We start from the raw sequence: 25,590 nt of genomic DNA on the forward strand, positions 1-25,590 counted from the left end.
TGCACTTTGAAAGACAATTGCGCGGTCATACAACACTGTACCCAAATGAAATTTTTATCATTTTTTTCCCACAAATAGAGCTTTCTTTTGGTGGTATTTAGTTACAGCTCGGAGTTTTATTTTTTGCTAAACAAACAAAAAAAGATGCAAAAAAAAAAAAATCATGTTTTAATAGTTTGTTATAAAATTTTGCAAACGGGTCATTTTTCTCCTTCATTGAAGTGCGCTGATTAGGCGGCACTGATAGGCTGCATTGGTGGGCACTGATGGGCTGCATTGGTGGGCACTGATAGGCTGCAATGGTGGGCACTGATAGGCTGCACTGGTGGGCACTGATAGGCATAGTTAAGGCGGCACTAATAGGCACAGATAAGGCGGCACCGATGGGCACAGATAAGGCGGCACTGATGGGCAAAGATGGGCACAGATAAGATGGCACGGATAAGTGGCACGGATGGGCACTGATAGGTACCACTGATAGATGGGACTGATGGGCACTGATAGGTGGCACTGATAGGTGGCTCTGATCGGTGGCACTGCTGGGCACTGATGGGCGGCACTGCTGGGCACTGATGGGCGGCACTGGGGTGCAGCACCTTTGAGGCAGATTGTGGGCACTGTGGGTGGCACTGCTGGGTGGCACTGCTGGGTGGCACTGTGGGTGGCACTGTGGGTGGCACTGTGGGCACTATGGGCACTGCTGGGTGGCACTTACTTTTATTCAGGATGGCACTGCAGGGGGCAGGTGGGCACTGGCAGGGGGCAGGTGGTCGCTTGTATTGCTGGCCGTGATCGGGACTGATGTCCCGATCACGGCCGCCGGTGATCGGCTTTTTTTTTTCTCCTCGCGCCGTCAGCGCGAGGAGGAATAATAGCCGATTACCGGCTCCGTTCTATCACATGATCAGCTGTCATTGGCTGACAGCTGATCACGTGATAAGGAGTCGGGATCGACCCCTTGCACGGATCGGTGATCAGGCGAGTCTCATGGACTCGCCGATCACAGAGCGCGCCGTGCGCGCCCCTCAGGGGGCGCGAAGGCCGCTCGTGCACGGGACGACGTCAATAGACGTAGTCCCGGAAAAGTAGGTCCGCGCTAATGCCGTCATTTGGCAATAGCGCGGATCCCAAGTGGTTAAAGTCTGATAATAACTTGATGTGCAGTCCATGATGTGAGAGTAATAATAAATAAAATTTAAATATAACAGACCCATCATATCAAGTCCACACACCCTGTTAGGATAGATTCTGCCCGCAGCCAGTTGCTTTATAATTTTTGATGGCCAAGTGCTTTTTGATCCATCATACATATTGTTGGTCCTTTTGTTATTTTTATTTTTATTTTTGAAATCCAAAGCAGAATGTGTGGATTGTGAAATGATGTGCCCCTTTTCCTTTTAAGTGCCATGATATAAGCAGAAGAATATTTTGAATTTATGGACATCTCTGCATGACCGCAGGGTATTGTTATCGTTTATTATAATATTGCCAGGAAAATGTTATCTTTTTGTAACATGAACCTGGAGTTCTTACACAAACAGCGTGATAGAAAACAAGCCATTGTTATATTTATGTAAGCTGGACCCAGTAGAAGGGTTCACCCCAATATATCAGAGCTGTAGCTTTATGCAAAGGTGCTATTAGACAAAGTTACAGACATTATTTTAGTCAAATATTTAATTTTTGATGGTCCAACATTCTGCACAGCAAATATATAGCTAACTAAATGTTTGTCTAATGAAAGGTTTAAAATATGAGTTTGTTTATGTACAAATCTAACAATGAAAAATGCGTACATTTGAATCCAGCCACCTTATTGCATCTATTGGAGGATGCTAGAGACAAAGGAAACCACATGTGTTAAATTGATGACATAGGAATCAGCTGCTGTGAGCCCAGTGCAGGACACACTCCCTGAAGACCCACATTTTTTGTAGTGCCATTCCCGGTTTTATACTGAGGATGCATCTATCACCCAGAAGGATACTGTATTCAGAGACATTTGATACTTTTTTCCCTAGGTCAATAAGCAGAGCTCCATGTTTTAGCAAAACCTGTGAGTATATATTTATATAGATAGTCAAGCTTTTGGTTCCATTTGAAGGGCCAGAAGTTTGTTTTTACTTTGGCAGGTAAACCAATCAAGCATGCTAAGTTAATTTGATTGGCTGTTTTCAGCCTTCCAGGTTCTTGCTGAGGTAGCCATACTAACATTAAAACTTGCATATGGAAGCAGACCAGGTGACTAAGGATGCTGCATTTAAAGCCCCATACACTTGCTGGGTCTGCGCAACTCACAGATTCCACCCTAGTTCTGGCCCAGTATAGCTGGGATTAATATTGCAACTTTAAGGACCCCAGAACGAGAAGAACAAGTGGTCCACGGGGGACAACTTCTCACGAAACAAGACTTTGGAAAACTTGATCATTTATTTATATTTGATCAACACTCAATGAGTGTTCTCTGTATTAGCCGACAATTCATTCATTCATTGATAAAAAAAAAAAAAAAAAATTTTTAAAAAAAAAGCGGGTTCCCCTAAATTCAATTACCAAGCCCTTCAGGTCTGACATGGATATTAAGGGGAACCCCGTGTCAAATTTAAAAAAAAAATTGACGTGGGGTCCCCCTAAATATCCATACCAGACCCTTCAGGTCTGATATGGATATTAAGGGGAACCCCGCATCAAATTTAAAAAAAAAATTGACGTGGGGTCCCCCTAAAAATCCCTATCAGACCCTTTATCCGAACACGCAACCTGGCAGGCCACAGGAAAAGAGGGGGGACGAGAGAGCAGCCCCCCCTCCCTCCTGAACCGTACCAGGCCACATACCCTCAACATTGGGAGGATACTTTGGGGGTCTGTGACCCCTCAAAGCACCTTGTCCCCATGTTGATGACGACAAGGGCCTCATCCTCACAACCCTGGCCGGTGGTTGTGAGGGTCTGCGGGCGGGGGGATTATCAGAATCTGGAAGCCCCCTTTAACAAGGGGACCCCCAGATCCCGCCCCCCCCTGTTTGAAATGGTAAGGGGGTACAAAAGTACCCCTACCATTTCACAAAGAAAGTGTAAAAATGGTTAAATAAGACAAACACACTTTTCAGTCCAGCGCTGTCCATACATCCGTCTTCTGTCTCCAGTGTGGAGACACTGCGGAGATCCCAACGCTGACGTTTCTTATATTAGGAGGGCGGGGCTACCCGTCACCTGACTCCGCCCCCTCTGATGCTGGTGAAGGGAGCCAGGGGTTCCCCAGTGACGTATGGGTGACCCCGCCCCCTCTGATGTAACGGAAACCTGCGTTACATCAGAGGGGGCGGGGTCACCCACACGTCACTGGGGAACCCCTGGCTTCCCTCTCCAGTGTCAGAGGGGCGGGGTCAGGTGACGGGTGGCCCGCCCTCCTAATATAAGAAACGTCAGCGCTGGGATCTCCGCAGTGTCTCCGCACTGGAGACAGAAGACTGATGTATGGACAGCGCTGGACTGAGAGATCCCCCGTCGCTGGATATGATCATCCATCGCTGGACCCCGGAGATCCGTCGCTGGATAGCAAGAGTGGATTAGCACCGCTGGAATCTTTTTTTTATTTTTTTATTTCTAATAAAGGAATTTTTCAAAAGTGTGTTTGTCTTATTTAACCATTTTTACACTTTCTTTGTGAAATGGTAGGGGTACTTTTGTACCCCCTTACCATTTCAAACAGGGGGGGCCGGATCTGGGGGTCCCCTTGTTAAAGGGGGCTTCCAGATTCTGATAAGCCCCCCACCCGCAGACCCTCACAACCACCGGCCAGGGTTGTGAGGATGAGGCCCTTGTCCTCGTCAACATGGGAACAAGGTGCTTTGAGGGGTCACAGACCCCCAAAGCATCCTCCCAATGTTGAGGGTATGTGGCCTGGTACGGTTCAGGAGGGAGGGGGGCCGCTCTCTCATCCCCCCTCTTTTCCTGCGGCCTGCCAGGTTGCATGCTTGGATAAAGGGTCTGGTATGGATTTTTAGGGGGACCCCACGTCAATTTTTTTTTTATTTGATGCGGGGTTCCCCTTAATATCCATATCAGACCTGAAGGGTCTGGTATGGATATTTAGGGGGACCCCCACGTCAATTTGTTTTTTAAATTTGGCACGGGGTTCCCCTTAATATCCATGTCAGACCTGAAGGATCTGGTAATTGAATTTAGGGGAACCCCCACGCTTTTTTTTATTTTTATTTTTTATCAATGAATCAATGAATTGTCGGCTAATACAGAGAACACTCATTGAGTGTTCTCTGTATTACGGGGAGCCGGCAATTTAGCCGCAAGTGATTTTAAAATACTTTTTTTCCTGCACAAATTACACTTTGTGCAGGGACAGTTCTAAGCACCAGAAACATGCGCCCCTTCACAGGCATACTATAGATACCCCCCAGCTATGAAATTTAAAGGAATATTACACTTTTATTGTTTCACTTTAATCATTATTAAAATCACTGCTCCTGAAAAAACGGCCGTTTTTAAAACTTTTTTTTGCATTGATCCATGTCCCCTGGGGCAGGACCCAGGTCCCCAAACACTTTTTAGGACAGTAACTTGCATATTACCCTTTAAAATTAGCACTTTAGATTGTGAACGTTCGAGTCCCATAGACTTTAATAGGGTTCTAAAGTTCACACGACGTTTAGGTCTGTTCGCAGGTTCTGGTGCGAACCGAACAGGGGGGTGTTCGGCTCATCCCTAGTTAAGAGACATTTATATATAGGAAATGTTTGGAGACTCAATACAGCATCTATTTCATGTATAGTTTTACAAAACTGGAAGGAAAAGTCACCTGGATCCACACCAGACACTGCAAAAAAATGATTAAATTAAAGAAATCTCTGTGTTTGATTTGTTTTCCTCTTGCAATAACAGTCTTGGGTACTTAATGATTCAATTACTTTAATTGTAAGGGATATATATATATTTGAAAAGTAGTTTAGCCATGTGGAAGTCATATTTGTCTTTTGTACCTCAATAATAATTAAGCTAGAAGGCCATTCTGGCCACAGGAGTGTACAGCCAGTACTCTGTAAATATGTCTTATCATTGTTTTTCACAATGAAAAGTAATTTTGTAATGAAAAAGCTGCTCAGCTATTATTTTCTCCACAATGGAGTTTTTGCCTCTTTGACCAGGACTACCTCCAACTAAGCGTGTGGAGGTTCCAGGTTAAAGGTGATAGCAGGTATGGTTAGTGATCAAAATATTGATCAAAAGAGAGGAGACTGTAATGGAAATTTGTAAGTTCTGTATATAATTGTATTCTATTTAATATGTATTGCACAATGCCCTCACTGTGCACACGGCACTAATAATGTTTTCAGTACGTTTTGCATTCTTTCGAGTCCTGATTAGAATTAGCCTGCCTATGTAACGCCCCTTGTTACCATAAACATACAATTGTAATATTAATGTGATACCTACGTAATCATGTGTATAAAAACCTTCAAATGCGTCATAATAAAGGAGAACAGTTATTTGGAAAGTTTCTGATCATATCTTTTGTGTCTGTTCCCTACTGCAGTAGTTATTCTTAATTTGGAACCACTAATCAATATGAGGATAGGAGTTGCCTATCTCCAAAATATCTATTTCAATGGTTACAAACTTGTTTCCATAACAACCGACTAACAGTCATTCTTTCAGTTTAAGAGACTCTCTCTTACTTGTTTACTGTAGCTGTAGAGACAATAGCCTATTCAAACTGTCAATTGAATACAATGGTATCTAACCCCATTGTATGAAACAGCATTTGTTTGAAAAATCTACTCAAGCCAAAAAACTGACAGTAATCTGACCAACTCACTATTGTAATATTGTCCCATGTATCTTATGTCTGATTAATATTAAAAAAATCTTATTTTTAACAAACACATTCAGCCCTAGATTTTTTTTTCTTTCAGACTCCATACAGAAAATCACTTCATTACTAATAAAACTCATTCTAAACATTCATTTTATTTGAATGCAACACCTCCCATATTTCTGTAATTGAGAATGTGTTTTTCAGTCTTCAACTAAAAAGTTCATTAGAAAGACCATTCTAAAGTTCTTTAGAAACAAGTCCAGGCTTGTAATACATCAAATGCCTTGCTCTCCACAGTTCGTGCGATCTTCTGTCATTCTCTCCATCATGTCCTATGGATCAAATCGGAGACAGTCTGTGGAGTAGAAAACAAAGCGGATTATCTGTTCCTTCTAATAATACATAAACAGTAGATCCAAGCCCTTCAGCTACAATCTCTTCTCTAAATGGCTACTTGCCTGGATATCTGACTAACACTTTGCCCCTCCCAAAGAACATCAATAGGGAGGATAGGAAATATACTGATATTTCCCAGAAGATCACTGCTGTTTATTTTGGAAGGTTTGATTTTATGTAGCCTCACTCTTGCTGAGAAGTATCCACTAACCAGAGTCCCAGCCACTGTCTTCAAGCTCATCTGCCAATGAAAATATAGCTTCAAACCACCCTGCCAGATTCCCTCTCATTCCTAGATAGGCTTCAGCTTCAGATACGTCACTCTTGGTTTCTATGTCATGGAAAGCAGTAACATGGCGTTTGTTAAGCCCTGTTCTTTCAAGAACCTTACATAAATACTGAACTCTGCACTCTAGCTGTGGAATCTGTGCCACAGCCCCTATCATCCTCTCATATGGTGTGCTTTTGGCTATTGGCCTAGAATTTAACAACATGACTGCCTGTGTGAGGACCCGATCCCACCCCCTTAGTGTACGTGTGGGTGTAAGTTTGCATATCTGTTCCTCCAATAGCTCGTTGTATCTTTCAATCAAACCAGCTGCCTGTGGATGTTGATCTGCATGTTTGCAAAGATGAACAAGCACAAGTCCTGAATAGGTGTCCACTGCAGTGCAACAATATCTCAGTCCATTGTTTCTCCTGGGCAGGGGCCTGATGATGTCAATCTGCCAGATCTCTGCAGGCCTCTCACCCCTCTCAATCAACCTGGTGGAGTCGTTTTGTAATGGCCATTGTCCCACTTCTCCACACCCTGTAAAGTTCCCTATTACAGTCTTTATCATGTCCATGGATATAGGCAATCCTCTCTGCTGTGAGGTAGAGAAAATAGATATGGCGCTATACCTTTTGGAACTCACTTAATGTAAATGTCATAGAAATGTACAGATTTTTCAGCTTGCTGGCTAATGGTTTTAAACTCTAAAAACTCCTGAATGAACCAAGATATACTAAAATGATAAACCCAATAAATAATATATCAGTCAATATTAAGTTGTGAATACAAAAATGAATATAAATTTTCCAGTGTGCTGGTTAATAAATTAAAAAAATATGGGTGAAAATAGAAATAGGAATAAAAAATATATATAAATGTTATTTACACAATAAATGAATTAGATGCCTAAAATAAATGATGCTATGTATACTAAACTCAATCTATAATCAACAGTGAAACTTTAAAAAATATATACTAAAAAATACTCAATGTGCCTGTGACTGTGGTGATGGCGTAACCAAGAGCTTTGGTATACAAATTCAATCAAATAACCTTAAAACAAAAACCAAAAAATTCAAATTTGTACAATTGTGAAACACAAGTGAAAAAATGAAATATGAAAAGTGCAACAAATATATACACACTGTGTTAATTTTCGAAAAAATTCCCAATTGTAGATATGAAAATTGGGAAAAAATACAAGAAAAAAATAGAGATTTAGTCCATAATATAAAAAATATAAAAAATATAAGAAATAGAGATTTAGTTCATAATAAAGAATATAAAAAATATAAATGAATAATGTGAAAAAATCTTGCAGCGACAAATCAGATGTGAAAGTCTAATAGGGTAAAAATTGAAAAATGAAAAAATACAAAAATTGGAGATTAGATAGTGAAAAAAGAGAGAGATTTTCTATGTATAGAAGAGGAATGGAGGGAGTAACTTCGCTTATCCGTTCGTGTTTATGAATTTTGCTCTCACCAGAAATACGACCCCGTTTTTTCACTATCTAATCTCCAATTTTTGTATTTTTTCATTTTTCAATTTTTACCCTATTAGACTTTCACATCTGATTTGTCGCTGCAAGATTTTTTCACATTATTCATTTATATTTTTTATATTCTTTATTATGAACTAAATCTCTATTTCTTATATTTTTTATATTTTTTATATTATGGACTAAATCTCTATTTTTTCTTGTATTTTTTCCCAATTTTCATATCTACAATTGGGAATTTTTTCGAAAATTAACACAGTGTGTATATATTTGTTGCACTTTTCATATTTCATTTTTTCACTTGTGTTTCACAATTGTACAAATTTGAATTTTTTGGTTTTTGTTTTAAGGTTATTTGATTGAATTTGTATACCAAAGCTCTTGGTTACGCCATCACCACAGTCACAGGCACATTGAGTATTTTTTAGTATATATTTTTTAAAGTTTCACTGTTGATTATAGATTGAGTTTAGTATACATAGCATCATTTATTTTAGGCATCTAATTCATTTATTGTGTAAATCACATTTATATATATTTTTTATTCCTATTTCTATTTTCACCCATATTTTTTTAATTTATTAACCAGCACGCTGGAAAATTTATATTCATTTTTGTATTCACAACTTAATATTGACTGATATATTATTTATTGGGTTTATCATTTTAGTATATCTTGGTTCATTCAGGAGTTTTTAGAGTTTAAAACCATTAGCCAGCAAGCTGAAAAATCTGTACATTTCTATGACATTTACATTAAGTGAGTTCCAAAAGGTATAGCGCCATATCCATTTTCTCTACCTCACTTTTCTTACTGTTCCATCCATTAGGACGGAAACAAAATAGAGGCTGCTCTTACCTCTATTACATTTTATTATATATACTCTCTGTTTAACAAATTCCATAGCGCGCCCTATCCTTTCATTTTTATTTAATCCTCTCTGCTGTGCCCATTCATATGTTGCATTCTGCCCCAAATGTCCAGATTGCTTGTGAGCCAAGTTGGCCAAGCTCATCAAGACAGGATCAATTGGCGCAACTGCCTTCACTTTGGCAATTTAATCTGCAACTCTGTTAAAGTTCTCAAAGTCTGGGACTAGGAGCAGATGTGCATCAACATGCCCTACTTTTATGGTGCAGGAGTGAGCTTCCTTCCACATGTAGTCCCATACTTCCTTGCCTCACCACAGCACCTTTCCATGAATCATCCATTCAATGGACTTCCACATGAGCATCCAAGTTGTCAGTCCTTTAAAAACTGCCCAGCTGTCAGTGCAGATAGTGACATGGGAAGAAGGATCCTCCTGAAGAGTCATCACTACAGCTTTCAACTCTGCATACTGACTGGACCCTCCAATTCCAGTCTCCTGCAGGACTGTGTCGGTACTTGGGTTGTAGGCTGCTGCTGTCCATTTATGCACAGATGAGTCGATTATGGCTGAACCATCAGTGAACCACGCTGACTCCGTCATGTCTTCTGACAGAGACTCAAAGGATGGAGCCTCTTGAATGGGGGATGACTGCAGTACAGGAATTCCTTCTTCTGGCTGGGTGCTTCTAAAAGTAACAAGCCCTGCCAACTGTTTTGAAATGTCTCTAACATCCCCAGCTGCAATACCCCCTTTTTCTTGAAGGTACCACTTCCATTTCATCAGTGTCTGGCTCTGGGTTACAGCTGCCCTAGTGGTCAGTCCATTGTCTCTCACCCATCCTGCTATTGGCAATGCAGTATGGATGGTGACTGTGTCCTTTCCTGTAATGGTCTCTACATGTTGAAGTGCTGTGTAGGCCCCAAACATGTACTTCTCTAGGGGCGTGTATCTCTTCTGTGCTCCTGTCAGTTGTTTGAAACAAAATTCAATGGGTATTGCTCTCAGCCCTTTCTTTTCATACCATTCTGCTCCACTACATCCAGCTGAAATGTTACTCCTTGTCCTGGTCCTAATCCCTGATGCTGCAAAATAGCTTCTATAGCAGCCAGGAATGCAGTCCACTGCTCTGAACCCCATGAGAATTTTTTTTTTCTGGTGACGTTATATATAGGCCTCAGAATCAGTCTAAGATGTGGAAAGAACGATCTCCAGAACCCCACAACTCCAATTAACTTCTATGCCTCCTCTTTGGTAGTAGGGGGTGACAGAGCCTGGATGGATTGCACAACTGTCTTTGCAATTTTCCTCTGTGGCCCAGTCCACATCATTCCCAGGAATTTCACTTATCTGGCAGGTCCTTGGACTTTGTCTTTGTCAATAGCCCACCCTCTGTTCTCCATGTGATGTATCAGCAAGTGCAGTGCTTCAGTTACATCTTCTTTTGTTCCAGAGATCATGATGTCATCAATGTAGTGGAACACAGTGACTTTCAAACTCAGGATACTTAAATCTCGGGCAATCAGTCCATGACAAATTGTTGGAGATTGAACATAGTCTTCTGGAAGCACGGTGAAAGTGTACTGGCGGCCGTCCCACGCCATAACAAACTGGTCTCGACACTCTGGGTCTATCAAAATTGAAAAGAAAGCATTGAAATAATATCTGGTATAGCTGACTTCAATGGAGGTGCCACTTTGAATAATCCACATTCATTCTATATGTTCCATCATGTTTCTTTACTGGGAACACCGGAGATGAGAAAGGACTTACAGCAGGTCTAAGGATCCCTACTCTCAACAGTTCTTGAAAGGTCTCCCCAATTTCTTTGTGGCCATCAGGAAGTCTGTACTGCTTGAGACAGACTGGCTTCTCTGGTGGAGGAATGTAGACAGGGGTCAATTTCGCATGACCTCTGATGACAGCCTTCACCGCCCTTACCAGATACGCTTTATCAGGATACCCAAATGTGAATGTACCTCTTTCAGTCTGAATTGACTGACCTGACCATGAAGCACATCCATCTCAAGAGTATTTTTGGGTAACTCTGATACCAAAACATTTGTCATAAATCCTGATCCCTTGCCAATAGCCAATTTCAACCGTATCCTAACTGCTGGTGTAGTTTGCCCTCCCAAACCTTCTACATAAATCAATTCTCCTTTGTGATGGGAAGGATTGCCTTGCAAAAGTGTGACCTCAGCTTTGCTATCAACCAAAGCCATTATATGTGTAGGAGAAGATGACTTTGCCAACCATACAGTGACAGGTGCATATGGGCGTCAGTCACCTGCTGTCACTGCCCTCAGGGCTATGACAGGAGACTCACCCTCCCTTAATAAAGGATAAGGAACCTCCCCATCCCCTTTTCTGAGTCTCTCTAATGCCTCCCCAGGATAAAGGGATTTGGGTTTGGGTTCATGTTCAGTTTTGGGAATTGGTTTTGGGCTAACAGGAGGGGTCTGTTATGTTTCCTCTATGTCTAGGCTAATGTTATCTTCACTAGGAGTAGTGTTTCTAACCCTGACAGTTTTCCCTACTAAATGTTTCCACCTCTTTAGCATTTCTGCAGTAGAAATGCCATCTATCTCATCTTTAGGTACTCCTGCCTTTAACAGGTCCACCCACATTTCTTTCCTAGAAATAGCACACCTGGTTTTCTCTTTACCTCTGTCTTCTCTACCCCATTCTTTTTCTTCTCTGTTTTTTTTCTGCTTGTATTCTTCCTGTCTGGCCTTGACCTTATCTACTGCCCTGACAGGTTTTGTTTTAGTCTCCTCTAGCTTCCCCAACTGGCTTAAAAGGGTTGTGGCTTCATGAATCTTGCTGTTTAATCCCAGGCCTCCCAACAAGGACAATAATGGAGCCCTGAGATTAAATGGTGCAGACTTCATCAGCTTAGAGTGCAGAGCAGACGTAAAGGAAACTTATTTAATCCAGCTATACAACCCATCTCACGTAACCTGGAAATACCTTCCCCTATTGATCTCCAAGAGTAGATATTTTCCAGGTTAGTAGGACTAGCGTATACTCGGACTATTCCATCTCTCACGAGGTCTAACAGTGAAAAATTTACGCTAAACTCTCGGGCTTTTCGCATTGCCTGACATAATTGTGGATCATGGGTAACACTCCCATAGTCACTGCTACCTTACCTGACAAAACAACACTGTCCACCCCTTCATCTCAAAAGCATAGGAGCCAACTCACTAGGGGTTCCCCAGACCTTTGTTTGTATTGTTTTCCGGCTCATGGAGTTCAGTTTGTGTAAACTTCCATACTTCTACAAATTCAACATGTCTGGGGTTGTGATAATGCACCTCCCCATCTGCTATATCCTCACTATCTTGTTGCCATTTCCTATACTTAGTAATGAGTAATGAGAGGTCTGGCATACTTTTTCTTTCTCACTAGCAGATCATCATGCAAAATATCAAACTCTATCTCATCATACTCACTATCATTTGAGGATAGCACATCCTCACAATCCAAATTTTGGGATGTGACAATGGCAAGTACCCTGGCTTTACTAACAGATTTACGCTCCTTCCTTTTCCTTAAGGCATTAATTGATTTGGTCATGAGGGCTGCATACCGCTCTTGCAAATCATCAGCCCGACTAGCAGTTGAACGTATACACTCTGAAGCAACTGCTAGCTGCTCTTTAAATACCTTAACTTATGCCTCTGCCTTCTCCCTTCTATGCAATTCGGTATAAACAGCATGAAGAAAATACCAGCTCACTGTGGACACTGTCATCTTCAGTTTTTTTACTTAAATCCAACCCCCTAAGGCTAAAAAATACAAAATGATCTGAGACTTTATCACCCCAAGTCAGGTTCAAGGGAGAAGCATACTTCACAAATTCTTTAGCAAGAGGCTCCCACTCATTGTCTCTGGCCCAGATAGGTAAGCTGCACACTTCATTCTGGCCACCAGAACGCTCTGCAGCCTTGCTTTTCCTAAACAGCTTATGCAGAATTTCACCTACGCAACACACTACAGAAAAACAGGTCTGCTTCAATTGAATTATAGTACTGATCACGGCACAAGACTCCAAATGTTTGGCTTGCGTCTATCTAGCAAGGTGGTATAAGCAAGGAATCAGACTTCTGCAGTGTGTAAATGTGCTTTTACTATGCAAAGATGCTAACAGTCATTCTTTCAGTTTAAGAGACCCTCTCTTGTTTACTGTAGCTATAGAGACAATAGCCTATTCAAACTGTCAATTTAATACAACAATGGTATTTAACCCCATTGTATGAAACAGCATTTGTTTGAGAAATCTACTCAAGCCAAAAAACTGACAGTAATCTGACTAACTCACTATTGTAATATTGTCCCATGTATCTTATGTCTGATTAATATAAAAAAAAAAATCTTATTTTTAACAAACGCAACACACTTACCTACATATATATATTTTTTACCAGTTGCAGACATTTATACGTCCTGCCGTAATCGCATACCCCCCGAAGAAGAGAAAGTATTCATTACAGTTGAAATGTGGCGGGTACTTCTGTTGTATCTACTTGCATTTCAACAGATCCAGTGTGGTTACTGTTTGTGATACCAAACTGTATTTTGTGTGTATTAGCATGCAGGTTTTTTCTAATGTCCTAAAAGGATGTACCTATCCTTTTAATTCAAACTAATAAAAGATTGATATATTTTTTCAATACTTGTGTCATAACTTATCTGCTATCTGTCCTGTTTGAAAGTCCCATTTACAGGAAAACTGTCTTTCAATTATGTCTGTGTGTATGTACGTAAGTATAGCACTAACCCCCGAAGGAGCTGCTAGTATTTGATTGGGCCTGCACTCTGCTATTACACCCCTATTAACTTTGCTCAATCCCCTTGACATAGCTGTGGTGCAATGTTCGTGTGAAGCTAATAGTAAAGGATAACCCCACAATGTGCAATATAACAACAAAATACCTTTATTACCTGGGTATCCGATGTTCCACCTGCTGGAAAAGGAACAATACTCCACACCAATTGTACTTAACCAGGAATGTATGTTTACTGGAACTGGTATAAAATAATAATTACAGTATTTGCACTGTCACACAAACATAATGCAACAGCACAATAGGTATATTCACAACAGTTTAAACATTTAAAGTTGTCTTAGATGATCCCTGAGAATGCGTCTCCAATTGGGACTAGTGACAACCCCTTAACTCTGGGCACCTTCCCACTTTCAGCACACTCTGGTGAACAAATAAATGCAAAGTTATTCAATAAAATACAACACAATTACTAGGGAGCTCCCCTTACTTTATAAAAAGTCCCTTTTAGCATTAATGCAAGGCCTTGCAATGAATGATGCAGTCGTTGGTCTTCTGTCTTCTGCTAGCTATTTGTGTTGTAGAAATTGTATTCCAACAGTTGAACAAACAATAGTTAAAGTAAAGTGAATGCTAGAACTGTTCTTGTAGTGTAGTAGTACAACTGTAACTGCCTCCGATGCAATTGGCTTTGAACAACACAATGTAAGTAGTACAGTGAGGGATAGGCTTGAGGCCAGTTTAAACCCTCTCACCAAACTGGGTCCAAACAGAGGGATGTCTCTGCTCCTCAAGATCTTGGTCTATTTGCTGCGGCGACGCCGTCACACTGTTTCGCTTCACAAGTCCTCAGTTAACTCCGTCAGGGTGCCTCTGGATCCTTCCTGATCCAACCACACTGCTGCTCCAGCATGTTGTAGTGTGAAGTCCTCCTCTGGATTCAAAATGTTGCTCCACATCGAGCAGGCCGCAGTGCTGTGGGACACACCCACCCACAGCTCCTTGCAGGCAGGCAACACGTCCAGAAGAGAAAGAAATTGGCCACGCAGGCCCTTTTTATCCTACCCAGCATGCAATTCAGTACTGAGTGTTCATGGGTAGGTAACTTGGCATTCTGGGTAGATAGGTCATTGTATAATGTAAACAGTCACTTCCTGTAATATTTCTCCATGTTCATGAAAAGAAAAATAATTGAAGTCAATTTCCAGTGTAGGCCACTAGATGGCGTCAAATACTAAATTATAACACTGCTCATAGATTAACGTTGTATTACATTAGCAGGCAAAAATACCAGTGCTACATAAGTATACACAGTATGTATGTATTTGTGTGTATACGTATATTTATATGCATGTGTGTGTATATATATATATATATATATATATATATATATATATATATATATATATATATATATATAGCGATACCCTCACTTAAGAGGGCCGCAAGTTTGGTTTGGGTCCTGAGCACAGCTCTGCCAACCCCCCGGCAATCTGCACTACCCACTCTGGCACAGTTAGTATCTAGCAATACACATTAAATCACTTATACTCTAAATATGTGTGTGTGCGTGGGTGGATAACTCAAGCTCATAGACAATCTTTGAAAGTATATAACTGACTTTACTTGTTGTTTTTATAAAAGGAATAACATGAATCAAACATTTGGATTGCAACACATAAGCAGGTCCCTGCAGTAACTAGTAATAAAGATAAACAGAGTAATCAGCATAAGAAAGTATTGCTATGCAACTCTAACGCTGCCCTTTTTCAGCTACTTCCCGCATGGGTAAACTAACACCCAGCACTATCTACCTATGCAGTCAGGCCTGACTGATCTAGATGGAAGTCCAGTGAAACAATATTCGCTAGCAATCTTTCGGTGGTGCACTTGAAGAACAACTTTGTAATCCAAACGAATAAAAAGATAAAGTGTCTGTCTTTAAACAGCTCTCACCACCCGGACAAGTCCAAGTCCGATTCGTCTAGGAACAGGAATCCACCGACCTCCGAGTCTTCAATCCTTCTGGTGTACTGCAGCAAGGATGAGAAGATGTCTCTCAGGTACAGCTAGGCTGGCGGAGGGCTCTTTGGAAAAGAGCACAAGGCACAGGCTTCAGGCCTTGTGCCTCCAGCAGTCCAGCACAGACCTCCTCTTGCTAGGAGAAAGGGGGGTGTCCAAAGAGGAAGAACTAGGCCTCTCCCCCTCCTTATATATCCTCCCCCATGAGTCTCTGAGGCATAACTCCAAACATCCTGGGAACCAGCGGGGTTCTGGGAACAGTAGTTTTATAGTCCTTAAAGAGACCCCGCTACACACTCCCCCCACTTAAACTCTTTGGTCCCCAAAGATAAACTTTTAACACATATCCTGTACCAATTTTGAAAGTGCTGGGTATGATGTTGGTACAGGGAATTTCCACCAGAACTCAAAGGTGGGATTCCCTGTCCCACAGGTCACACTGGCATGAGTGGCCTGCCTAACTGTGCCAGAGAGTGAGCTGGGGTTGCCCTCCACCAAATGGTCAGTGGAGGGATTAGAGCGTTCAGCACTTCTTCTAGCAGTCACAACAGAGTCCTCAGAGCTCTCCCCCATTTAAGAGTAGGTTAGCTTCTTGGGGGGTCTCACAACTCGGCGAGCTCTCTGTTCTCTTGGGACTTCAGGCTCTGGTGCCACAGGCTCTACTTCAGGAACACATTCCGACAGCATCACTGGTTCTGGAACATCGGTCCTTTCCTCTTCTGAATAAATGCTAGGGATATCTTCCCAGCCTTCAGGCACACCACTAGATGGAATGAACTCTGTAGCTTCTGGGTTCAGTGTCCCATCCTGTGTATCCTCAGTAGGTGGGAGATCTATGGCAGAATTTCCTGGAGTTGATGAAGGCCACAGCCACTCAAGCTCTCCTCTTCCACCTTCACCTCGTTGGGAATCTTGTCCATCTCTAACCCGGGAGGTCTGAGACCGAGTGCTGGGTCCCGGGGTATCCAGAATGGAAACAGATTCAGGTGGATTTCTCACTGGAGGTATTCTGACTGCTTCAGTAAGCGGGAGCAAACGATTTCTGTGCCAAGTCTTCAAGGGCCCCACTTTCCCCTCTGGTTTTAGCTTATACACAGGCAATCCAGGTAGCTTTCTGCAAATGACATAGGGCTCCGATCTCCATCTATCAGCAAGCTTGTGCTTCCCAGGGATCCCCAGATTGCGTAGCAGTACACGGTCCCCAGGCTGCAGGTCTTGCACTCGAACCTTCAGATCGAAGTTCCTCTTGTTGCGGGCTCCCCTTTGGTCCGAGGCCGCCTGAGCTCGTTCATGGGCCATTTTCAAATTGTGTCTAAGTCGGTCCACATATCCCTTGTGGGAGGTAGCAGAGGCATGGTCTAGGGAAATGCCAAAGGCCAGATCCACCGGCAATCTTGCTTCTCTCCCAAACATGAGCCGGTAGGGGGAGTAACCCGTCACATCACTTGTGGTGCAGTTGTAAGCGTGCACCAAAGCTGATATGTGTTGGCTCCAGTGTTGCTTCTTCTCTGTCTCTAGAGTTCCAAGCATGTTTAGTAAGGTCCGATTAAACCTCTCAGGTTGGGCATCTCCTTGTGGATGATAAGGTGTAGTCCTGGTCTTCTCTACTCCCAAGGAGTCCAGTAGGTTCCGGATCAGACGACTCTCAAAGTCCCTTCCTTGGTCTGAGTGGATTCTCTGTGGTAATCCATAGTGGACAAAGTATTTTTCCATGAGCACCTTGGCCACAGTGGAGGCCTTTTGGTCTTTGGTGGGGAAAGCCTGGGCATAACGGGTGAAATGATCGGTTACCACCAGAACATTTCCCAATCCACTCAAATCGGGTTCGAGGCAGAGAAAGTCAATACACACCAGATCCATTGGACCCTGACTCTGTAGGTGGCCCATTGGGGCAGCTTGATGGGGTAGAGTCTTCCTCTGGATGCATCGTGCACAAGAATGGCAATATTCCTCCACTTCTGCCCTCATACAGGGCCAATAGAACCGGCTTCTGACAAGCTGGAAAGTTCTCTCCGCCCCTAGATGGCCATGCTGGTCATGTAAGGCAATTAGTACCGTCTCTCGGTGCTTCTCTGGGAGAAACAACTGCCACTTATCTTCTGAGTTATCAGAGGGGCACCTTCGGTAGACCACTCCCTGATGTACTTGTAGCTTATCCAACTCTTTCCTCAGCAGGCGAGCCTCCTTGGAAGGGTGATGTCGAAGTCCCTCTGGATTCTCATTCTCCAAAGCTTCAAGGACCAATCTCCCCATGGGGTCTTCCAATTGATCATAGCTCAGATCCTTTCTGGACAGCTTTGGCAGGAGTTCCTCTGCTAGTTGAGTTACCCCACAGTAGGGTTGAGGGACTCCCACTGCGGTGACTCCTATCTCCTCTGCTCTGGGGCCCCATCTTGCTTGAAACTCAGCACCCTGACAGAGTGCTCGCACTCCTTCCGGTGCTACCTGGGTCCAGTCTTCCCAGTCATTGACCATGACATGAGATCTTCGGGACAGGGCATCTGCATCCCTATTTCCAGCCCCTGGTCTGTACTTTAGACTGAAGTTGAATCCGGATAATGCAGCCAACCATCTGTGTCCGGTTGCATCTAACTTTGCAGTAGTGAAGAGGTAGGTCAGAGGATTGTTATCTGTCTTTACGGTAAACTCCGCCCCATAGAGATAGTCCTTCAGTTTGTCTACTACTGCCCATTTGAGGGCCAAGAACTCCAATTTATGAGTGGGGTAGTTCTTCTCCGAGGGAGTCAGGCTCCGGCTCACATAGGCCACTGGTCGTAGCTGCTATTCATACTCTTGATAGAGCACTCCGCCTAGGCCCTCATGACTGGCATCGACATGTAGCTCATATGGTCTGGTGGGGTCGGCATAGGCCAGGACTGGGGCCGTGGTAAGGCTCCTCTTCAAGGTTCGGAAAGCCTCTTCACACCTTGGGTTCCACTGATCTTGAACCGACTCACCGGCCCTCCTAGGTCCCAAGCCATCCTCTTCTCCTTCAGTCTTGAGCAATTCGTTTAGTGGCTTGGCAATCCGGGCAAACCCAACCACAAATCTTCTATAATAGGAGCAGAACCCCAAGAAAGATCTGAGCTCTGTGACTGTTGTCGGTCTTGGCCAAGAGGTAACTGCCTCCAACTTCTCAGGGTCTGTAGCCACTCCCTTTTCAGACACTATGTGTCCCAGATAGTTCACAGAGGATTGGTAAAACCGGCACTTCTCGGGAGAAAGCTTGAGTCCCTCTTCGCTGAGTCTTCTCAACACCTTCTCCAACCTGGCCTCATGTTCTTCCAAAGTCTTCCCGAAGACAATGACATCGTCCAAGTACACAAGGACTTCTATGAGGTTCATATCTCCAACGGTCTTCTCCATGAGGCGTTGAAAGGTAGCAGGGGCTCCAGACAGGCCCTGAGGCATTCTGTTGAATTCGAAGAATCCCACTGGGGTTATGAAAGCTGTCTTCTCTCGGTCTTCCTGGTGCATGGGGATTTGGTAGTACCCACTCTTGAGGTCCATTACACTGAACCACTTGGCACCAGCCAAACTCTGTAGGGCATCCTCTATTCTCGGTGTGGTATACTGGTCAGGGATGGTCCTCCTGTTGAGAGTCCTGTAGTCAATACAAAGCCTCAACGACCCATTCTTTTTCCTGACCACCACTATGGGGGAGGCATAGGGACTTCTAGACTCCCGAATCACACCAGTCTTCTTCAACTCCGCAAGCTGCTCCCTCAGATCCTCCAGGTCAGCTAGAGGGACCCGCCTAACCCTTTCCCTGAAGGGTTTGTCTTCTTGGAGGCGGATTCGGTGGGTGGCACTCCTGGCACATCCCACATCAAACTCATCCTTTGAGAAAATCCTCTCCCATCTAGTCAGCTGGGCCCTGGCTCTCTCCTTCCAGGCTCCAGGTAGGTCCGGGTTCTCCATGGAAAGTTTCTCCCAAACATCTCCTCCTTCACCCGTTCCTTTTACTTCTGACCAGCTGACTGGGGCCGCAGGACTCACCTGCCCCAACAGCATCCTGGCAGGGATCTCTATGGGTCTCTCCGTAGGGTTTCTCACACTCACTGGGACTCTTCCTCGAGCCTTCTTCAGGGCCTTGATTGAAATCACTTCCGGTATCACTTCCAGGCCTGAGTGGTCCTCCCTTGGATCGGATTCCAGCATGACAAAGGGGCCAGACTGCTCCCAGGTAAGCTTCACCGTGGCCCTGAGGCAGGCTACCTCTCCGGGTTGCAGCACCACTCCCTCTCTCCCAAGTCTCCACACCTTCCCTATCCCCTCTCCTGGGGTCTTCTGCTCTAGGACCAACCGTTGGTAGGTTGTCTTCAGCATGGGATGGATATTGGGATCTTGATGGTTTCTCGTCTCCACTAGAGGGGTCAGAAGTCTTCGCACCAGATCCGTATTGGTCCCTATGATGAGGGACATCTTGCTGGCCCCGGGCGGTCTAGGACACACAACTGCCAGGGTGTCAAACACCTCTGTTTTCCCCGCCACAGAGGGATCGAAGGTCAGCTTTATAGGCAGGTAACCATCGTAGGGGAAACTCTGAGCTCCCAGGCCTCATATCTCCAGCTCTTCTATCTTCTGTATAGGCAAATGGCTCAAGTGCCTATCATAGAAGTCTCTGTACAACAAAGTCACTTGAGCTCCAGTGTCCAGGAGGGCCTTCGTGTAGACTCCTTCCACCTGGATGGAGACAGTGGGGGACGGGCCGACCAATTCTTCTGGGTAGGGCCGGGTTGAGGCCACCCTCTTCTGGGGACCCGTCTTCATCCAGTTAGTTTTAGACTTTATTCTTTTTCGAGCCTGGTATGCATTGACCCTCCCCACAGTAATGGGAGTACAAACCCGCTGAGGGATGTTATTGTCTTTTATTTGTAGACATTCCTTCTGAGGGGTCTGGTTTTCTCCCTCTCTCTTCCTTCTATTCAGTTTGGAGTTCACTGAAAGGCATGGGCACCCGGTTGACTCCCTCACCGGGGCCCTCTGAAGTTTCCCGCCGGCTGGCGGTTATCCATCTTCTTCTTCTTGGGACTGGAACATCTACTGGCGAAGTGGCCACTGCCCCCGCAGTTGTAGCATAGCATCTCTTCTCGGTCTCGAGTGGGGCTTGGTGTTGGTGTATCTGGAAACAACTCCCTCCTAGGACTTGATTTCTCGGCTCCCCCTTGACCTTTCGCCATCATAGCAGTCAACATCTCCATCACCTGGGACATCTGTAACTTCAAAGTGTCCACCTCCTTATCTCTAGCGGGAGTCATGGCCGGTGTAACTATTGCTACCGGTTGTTTGACGGGCTCGGTGAGATGTTCTTCCCTTTTTTCTTCCAGTAGGGCCTCTTCCTCTCTGATCATTCGGATGAGGTCAGTGTACTCCAGATTCTTCCCATCCAGTCGGGCACGCAGTGTCCATGCAATAGGATCCATGGGTTGAGCTCCCCTCAGTACCTGTTGAGCACGGGCCTCATCTACTTTTCCTGGGCTGATCCCCTTCTTTAGGATCATCCTATGCAGGATTTTATCTAAACGTCATGTAGTCTGATAGTTTTTCACCTTTCTTCTGGTAGCAATGCTCTAACTGATAAGCAAGCTCAGAGATTTTCTCTGTCCCACCAAACACATTCTGTAATACATCTAGGTACTCCTGCGCATTACAGTCTGTCCTGCTCATCTTCAGGTTGCGTACACCCTCTAGAGCAGGCCCCTTTAGACTTTCCACAATCCTCTGCTTCTTTCTGCACTCTGGAACTTCCCATTCCTCTAGTGCCTGTGTTGCGCTATCTAACCACTCTTCAAATCCCTCTTCTTCCGAAGGTACAGGTTTCCTCCCTGAAAACATCCGGAGTTTTCTGTACCCCGACATCGGGTAATCTGTGGGATCCTTCTTGCACTGGGCCACAATCTCCCCCAGGACAGCACACAGTTCTGCGCTAAGGGTGGCCGGTGCTGGTCTGAGACTCTCGGGTGAGGTACGGGCCGCAGCCTGCGGTGATCCCGTTGGCGATGGCTCCTCCTTTATTGCGTGTGCCAACCTAAAGGATCTGTTGTCTTGTGTCCGTACACGGTTTCGCTTGCAAGCCTCCGGCATCCCATCCCAGTATTCCACTAGCGCGTACTGATATGAGATGTCTGGGTCTGATTTTATCTCCATCACCCATGGTTCATGGTCTGGGGACACTGACTTCATTAACTCCTCTACGGTCTCAGTCGACCATTTCTCCCCTGGGAGGCTAATGACCACTGACTGACTTGGGTCGGCCTTAGCCGCTTCACACCACGCTCTGACTCCCTGTGGGTCCATGCTGGTACCTCTGGCGTGTTCACCGCTGTCTCAGAAATCCCGGATTTACGAGCCCCCACGTATAGCGATACCCTCACTTAAGAGGGCCGCAAGTTTGGTTTGGGTCCTGAGCACAGCTCCGCCAACCCCCCGGCAATCTGCACTACCCACTCTGGCACAGTTAGTATCTAGCAATACACATTAAATCACTTATACTCTAAATATGTGTGTGTGCGTGGGTGGATAACTCAAGCTCATAGACAATCTTTGAAAGTATATAACTGACTTTACTTGTTGTTTTTATAAAAGGAATAACATGAATCAAACATTTGGATTGCAACACATAAGCAGGTCCCTGCAGAGTAATCAGCATAAGAAAGTATTGCTATGCAACTCTAACGCTGCCCTTTTTCAGCTACTTCCCCGCATGGGTAAACTAACACCCAGCACTATCTACCTATGCAGTCAGGCCTGACTGATCTAGATGGAAGTCCAGTGAAACAATATTCGCTAGCAATCTTAGGTGGTGCACTTGAAGAACAACTTTGTAATCCAAACGAATAATAAAGATAAAGTGTCTGTCTTTAAACAGCTCTCACCACCCGGACAAGTCCAAGTCCGATTCGTCTAGGAACAGGAATCCACCGACCTCCGAGTCTTCAATCCTTCTGGTGTACTGCAGCAAGGATGAGAAGATGTCTCAGGTACAGCTAGGCTGGCGGAGGGCTCTTTGGAAAAGAGCACAAGGCCCAGGCATCAGGCCTTGTGCCTTCAGCAGTCCAGCACAGACCTCCTCTTGCTAGGAGAAAGGGGGGTGTCCAAAGAGGAAGAACTAGGCCTCTCCCCCTCCATATATATATATGTATATATATATAAATATATATATATATATATATATATATATATATATACACAATATGTCTGCACGTTACTGTTAGGCCTTGTTCATATGGGCATACTTAAGCATACACCTGTGCTAGGGCTGTGCTTGCCCTGCACAGGCATGGGATGCACAGGTATTGCATGCATCTCTGTTCAGGCAGTCCTATTCATGTCAATCGGGACATAGCGTTTGCAAGGACAGGGCTACTACTCTCAATTTTACATCCATGTGAGTGTGGGTCCCCAAACATAGACATTGTGGATTCGGGGACCCGTCCCCACATGGATGTCAGATTTGGAACAGCAGATGTGTTTGTGCAGCTGCTACATGCTAACCGACATTAATAGGACTACCAGTATTAAGATGTACTGAACACCTGTGCATCCCATGCATTTGTGGACAAATACAACTCCCTTAAGTATGTTCGGGTGAAAAAGGCCTAACAGTAATGTTACTGTTAGGCCTTTTTCACCTGGGCATACTTAAGCGTACATCAGTGTGTGTGTGTGTGTAGGGGGGGGGGGGGGGGGGGTTCCCCACACAGACATGGGATGTGCAGGTCGCTGACAGGCTGGGAGAGACATTGATGACAGGGAGGCAGTGTGTACAGGGAGGGGGATAGTGCAAAAAATCAGTGGGAACAGTGGGCTTGACATACTAATACTGGAGTGCAAAATCTGGTGCAGCTGTGCATGGTTGCCAATCAGCTTTTAACTTGTTCAATTACGCTTTTCAATTCAAGGTTGTTCAATTACGCTTTTAACAAAAAAACAAAACAAAAAAATACTAGAAGCGGATTGGTTTCTGCACTAGTTTTGCACTCTCCAGTTTTAGTAAATCAACCCCAGTGTGTGCAGGGGAAAAGGGGGTCAGTGTATACAGGGGGCAGTGTGAAGAGAGGGTGGGGCAGTGTGTACAGAAAATCCACTTAATTAAAGTTGTAAAGGTAAATATTTTTTCACCTTAATGCATTCTATCCATTAAGGTGAAAAAACATCTGACAGTGCCAGCCCCCCCAGCGCCCCAGTTTTACTTACCTGACCCCTCGAAAGTCCCGCGCTCGCCCCTGACCTCCTCTTTTCCGCTCAGCCTGGCCGCTGATTGACTAGAGTGCATGGATTGAAAGCAGCGCAGCCATTGGCTTTGGATTTTTCCTGGGTATTCCCCAGACATTGTTGTTACCTGTTTATAGCCTTCCAATGCCGCTTACTGCGATAGCCAGCTATAGATGAGGGCGGTGGCAAGTTTTTGTTATCACAGATCGGCCCCGAACCTGGTCTTCTGGGGTCCCTCAGCGGTTGTCTCTGCTTCCCCCACGCAAGCTCCCTCGCATGGTGAGTAGCACTTGCGGGCGCGCTCCCGTGATACAGCCGGTGGCTATAGCCGCTCACTGTATCACTCGGCCCCGCCCCTGGCGCGCTGCGTCATTGGATGTGATTGACAGCAGCGCGCGGGGGGCGGGGCCGAGGTATACAGTGAGCGGCTATAGCCACCGGCTGTATCACGGGAGCGCGCCCGTAAGTGCTTCTCACCATGCGAGGGAGCTTGCATGAACGTGAGAAGTACTTGCGTGGGGGAAGCAGAGACAACCGCTGAGGGACCCCAGAAGACCAGGTTCGGGGCTGATCTGTGATAACAAAAACTTGCCACCTCCCTCATCTATAGCTGGCTATCGCAGTAAGCGGCATTGGAAGGCTAAAAACAGGTAACAACAATGTCTGGGGAATGCCCAGGAAAAATCCAAAGCCTACTTACCACCAGCTCGCAGACAACCAATCTAACAGTATGCGTTAAAAATAGGGGTTTAGTCCACACGCATTTGCAAACGCATGTGTGAGCCACAGAGCCACGTCAAGTCACCCTGGTATCTGTGGTCCTAACACTAAAATATAAGTGTCCCCGCAGTGGAGGCACATGCATTCTGATGGATAGATGAGAGCAGGTGGACTGAAGGGGAGCCACCCCTCCTTAAAGGTACAGGAGCACACCCAACACCCAGCGAGAGCAAAATGGCAGCAAAGGTGTTGGTGCACTGCTGGACCAATACAAACACACACGTGATAACAAAAACTTGCCACCGCCCTCATCTACAGCTGGCTATCGCAGTAAGCGGCATTGGAAGGCTAAAAACAGGTAGCAACAATGTCAGGTAAAAACCTGTGCAAAAACGACCTGCACAGTGGAGGTAAGTATAACATGTTTATTAGTTAAAAAAAAAATAATAACTTTACAATATATAACTTTAAGGATAATTCCCCTGTTGTGTGTATGTGTTGTTTCTAATGAGACTAAAAAGCATTGTCCAATATTTAGCTTAATTTGGGCAAACCCATCTATTGCCATCTCCCTGGTAGGGGGTCCAGCACCTTACTTTTCCCAGGGGCCCATGATGTTATTAGGAAAGCCCTGGCTGATGGAGAGGGACAGGGGAGGGGCAAATAAGGATGTCTTTGGGCATCCAATGTGCTCCTTATCACCCTCTAACATCATCATTGTTAGGAATGCCAGAAGTTGTCTGGCTTATTGATAATTTTTTGGGCCATTTTTTGGTATTTTGCAAGGACCTTCTAAAATCCCTGAGACATAGCAGACACCCTTGTTGAAACGGGCTGTTCTAGAGCACTAGGCTGACTTCATCGAGGTAAAAACTATATACAGTATTTATCGGCGTATAACACACTTTTTTCCCATGAAAATAGGTGACAAATCACGGGTGTGTGTTATACGTCGATAGTGTACCT

This window comes from Lithobates pipiens, unplaced genomic scaffold, assembly GCF_037356315.1.
Source record: "Lithobates pipiens isolate NorthernLeopardFrog02 unplaced genomic scaffold, aLitPip1_a1.2 Scaffold_10, whole genome shotgun sequence".
Classification (NCBI taxonomy): domain Eukaryota; kingdom Metazoa; phylum Chordata; class Amphibia; order Anura; family Ranidae; genus Lithobates; species Lithobates pipiens.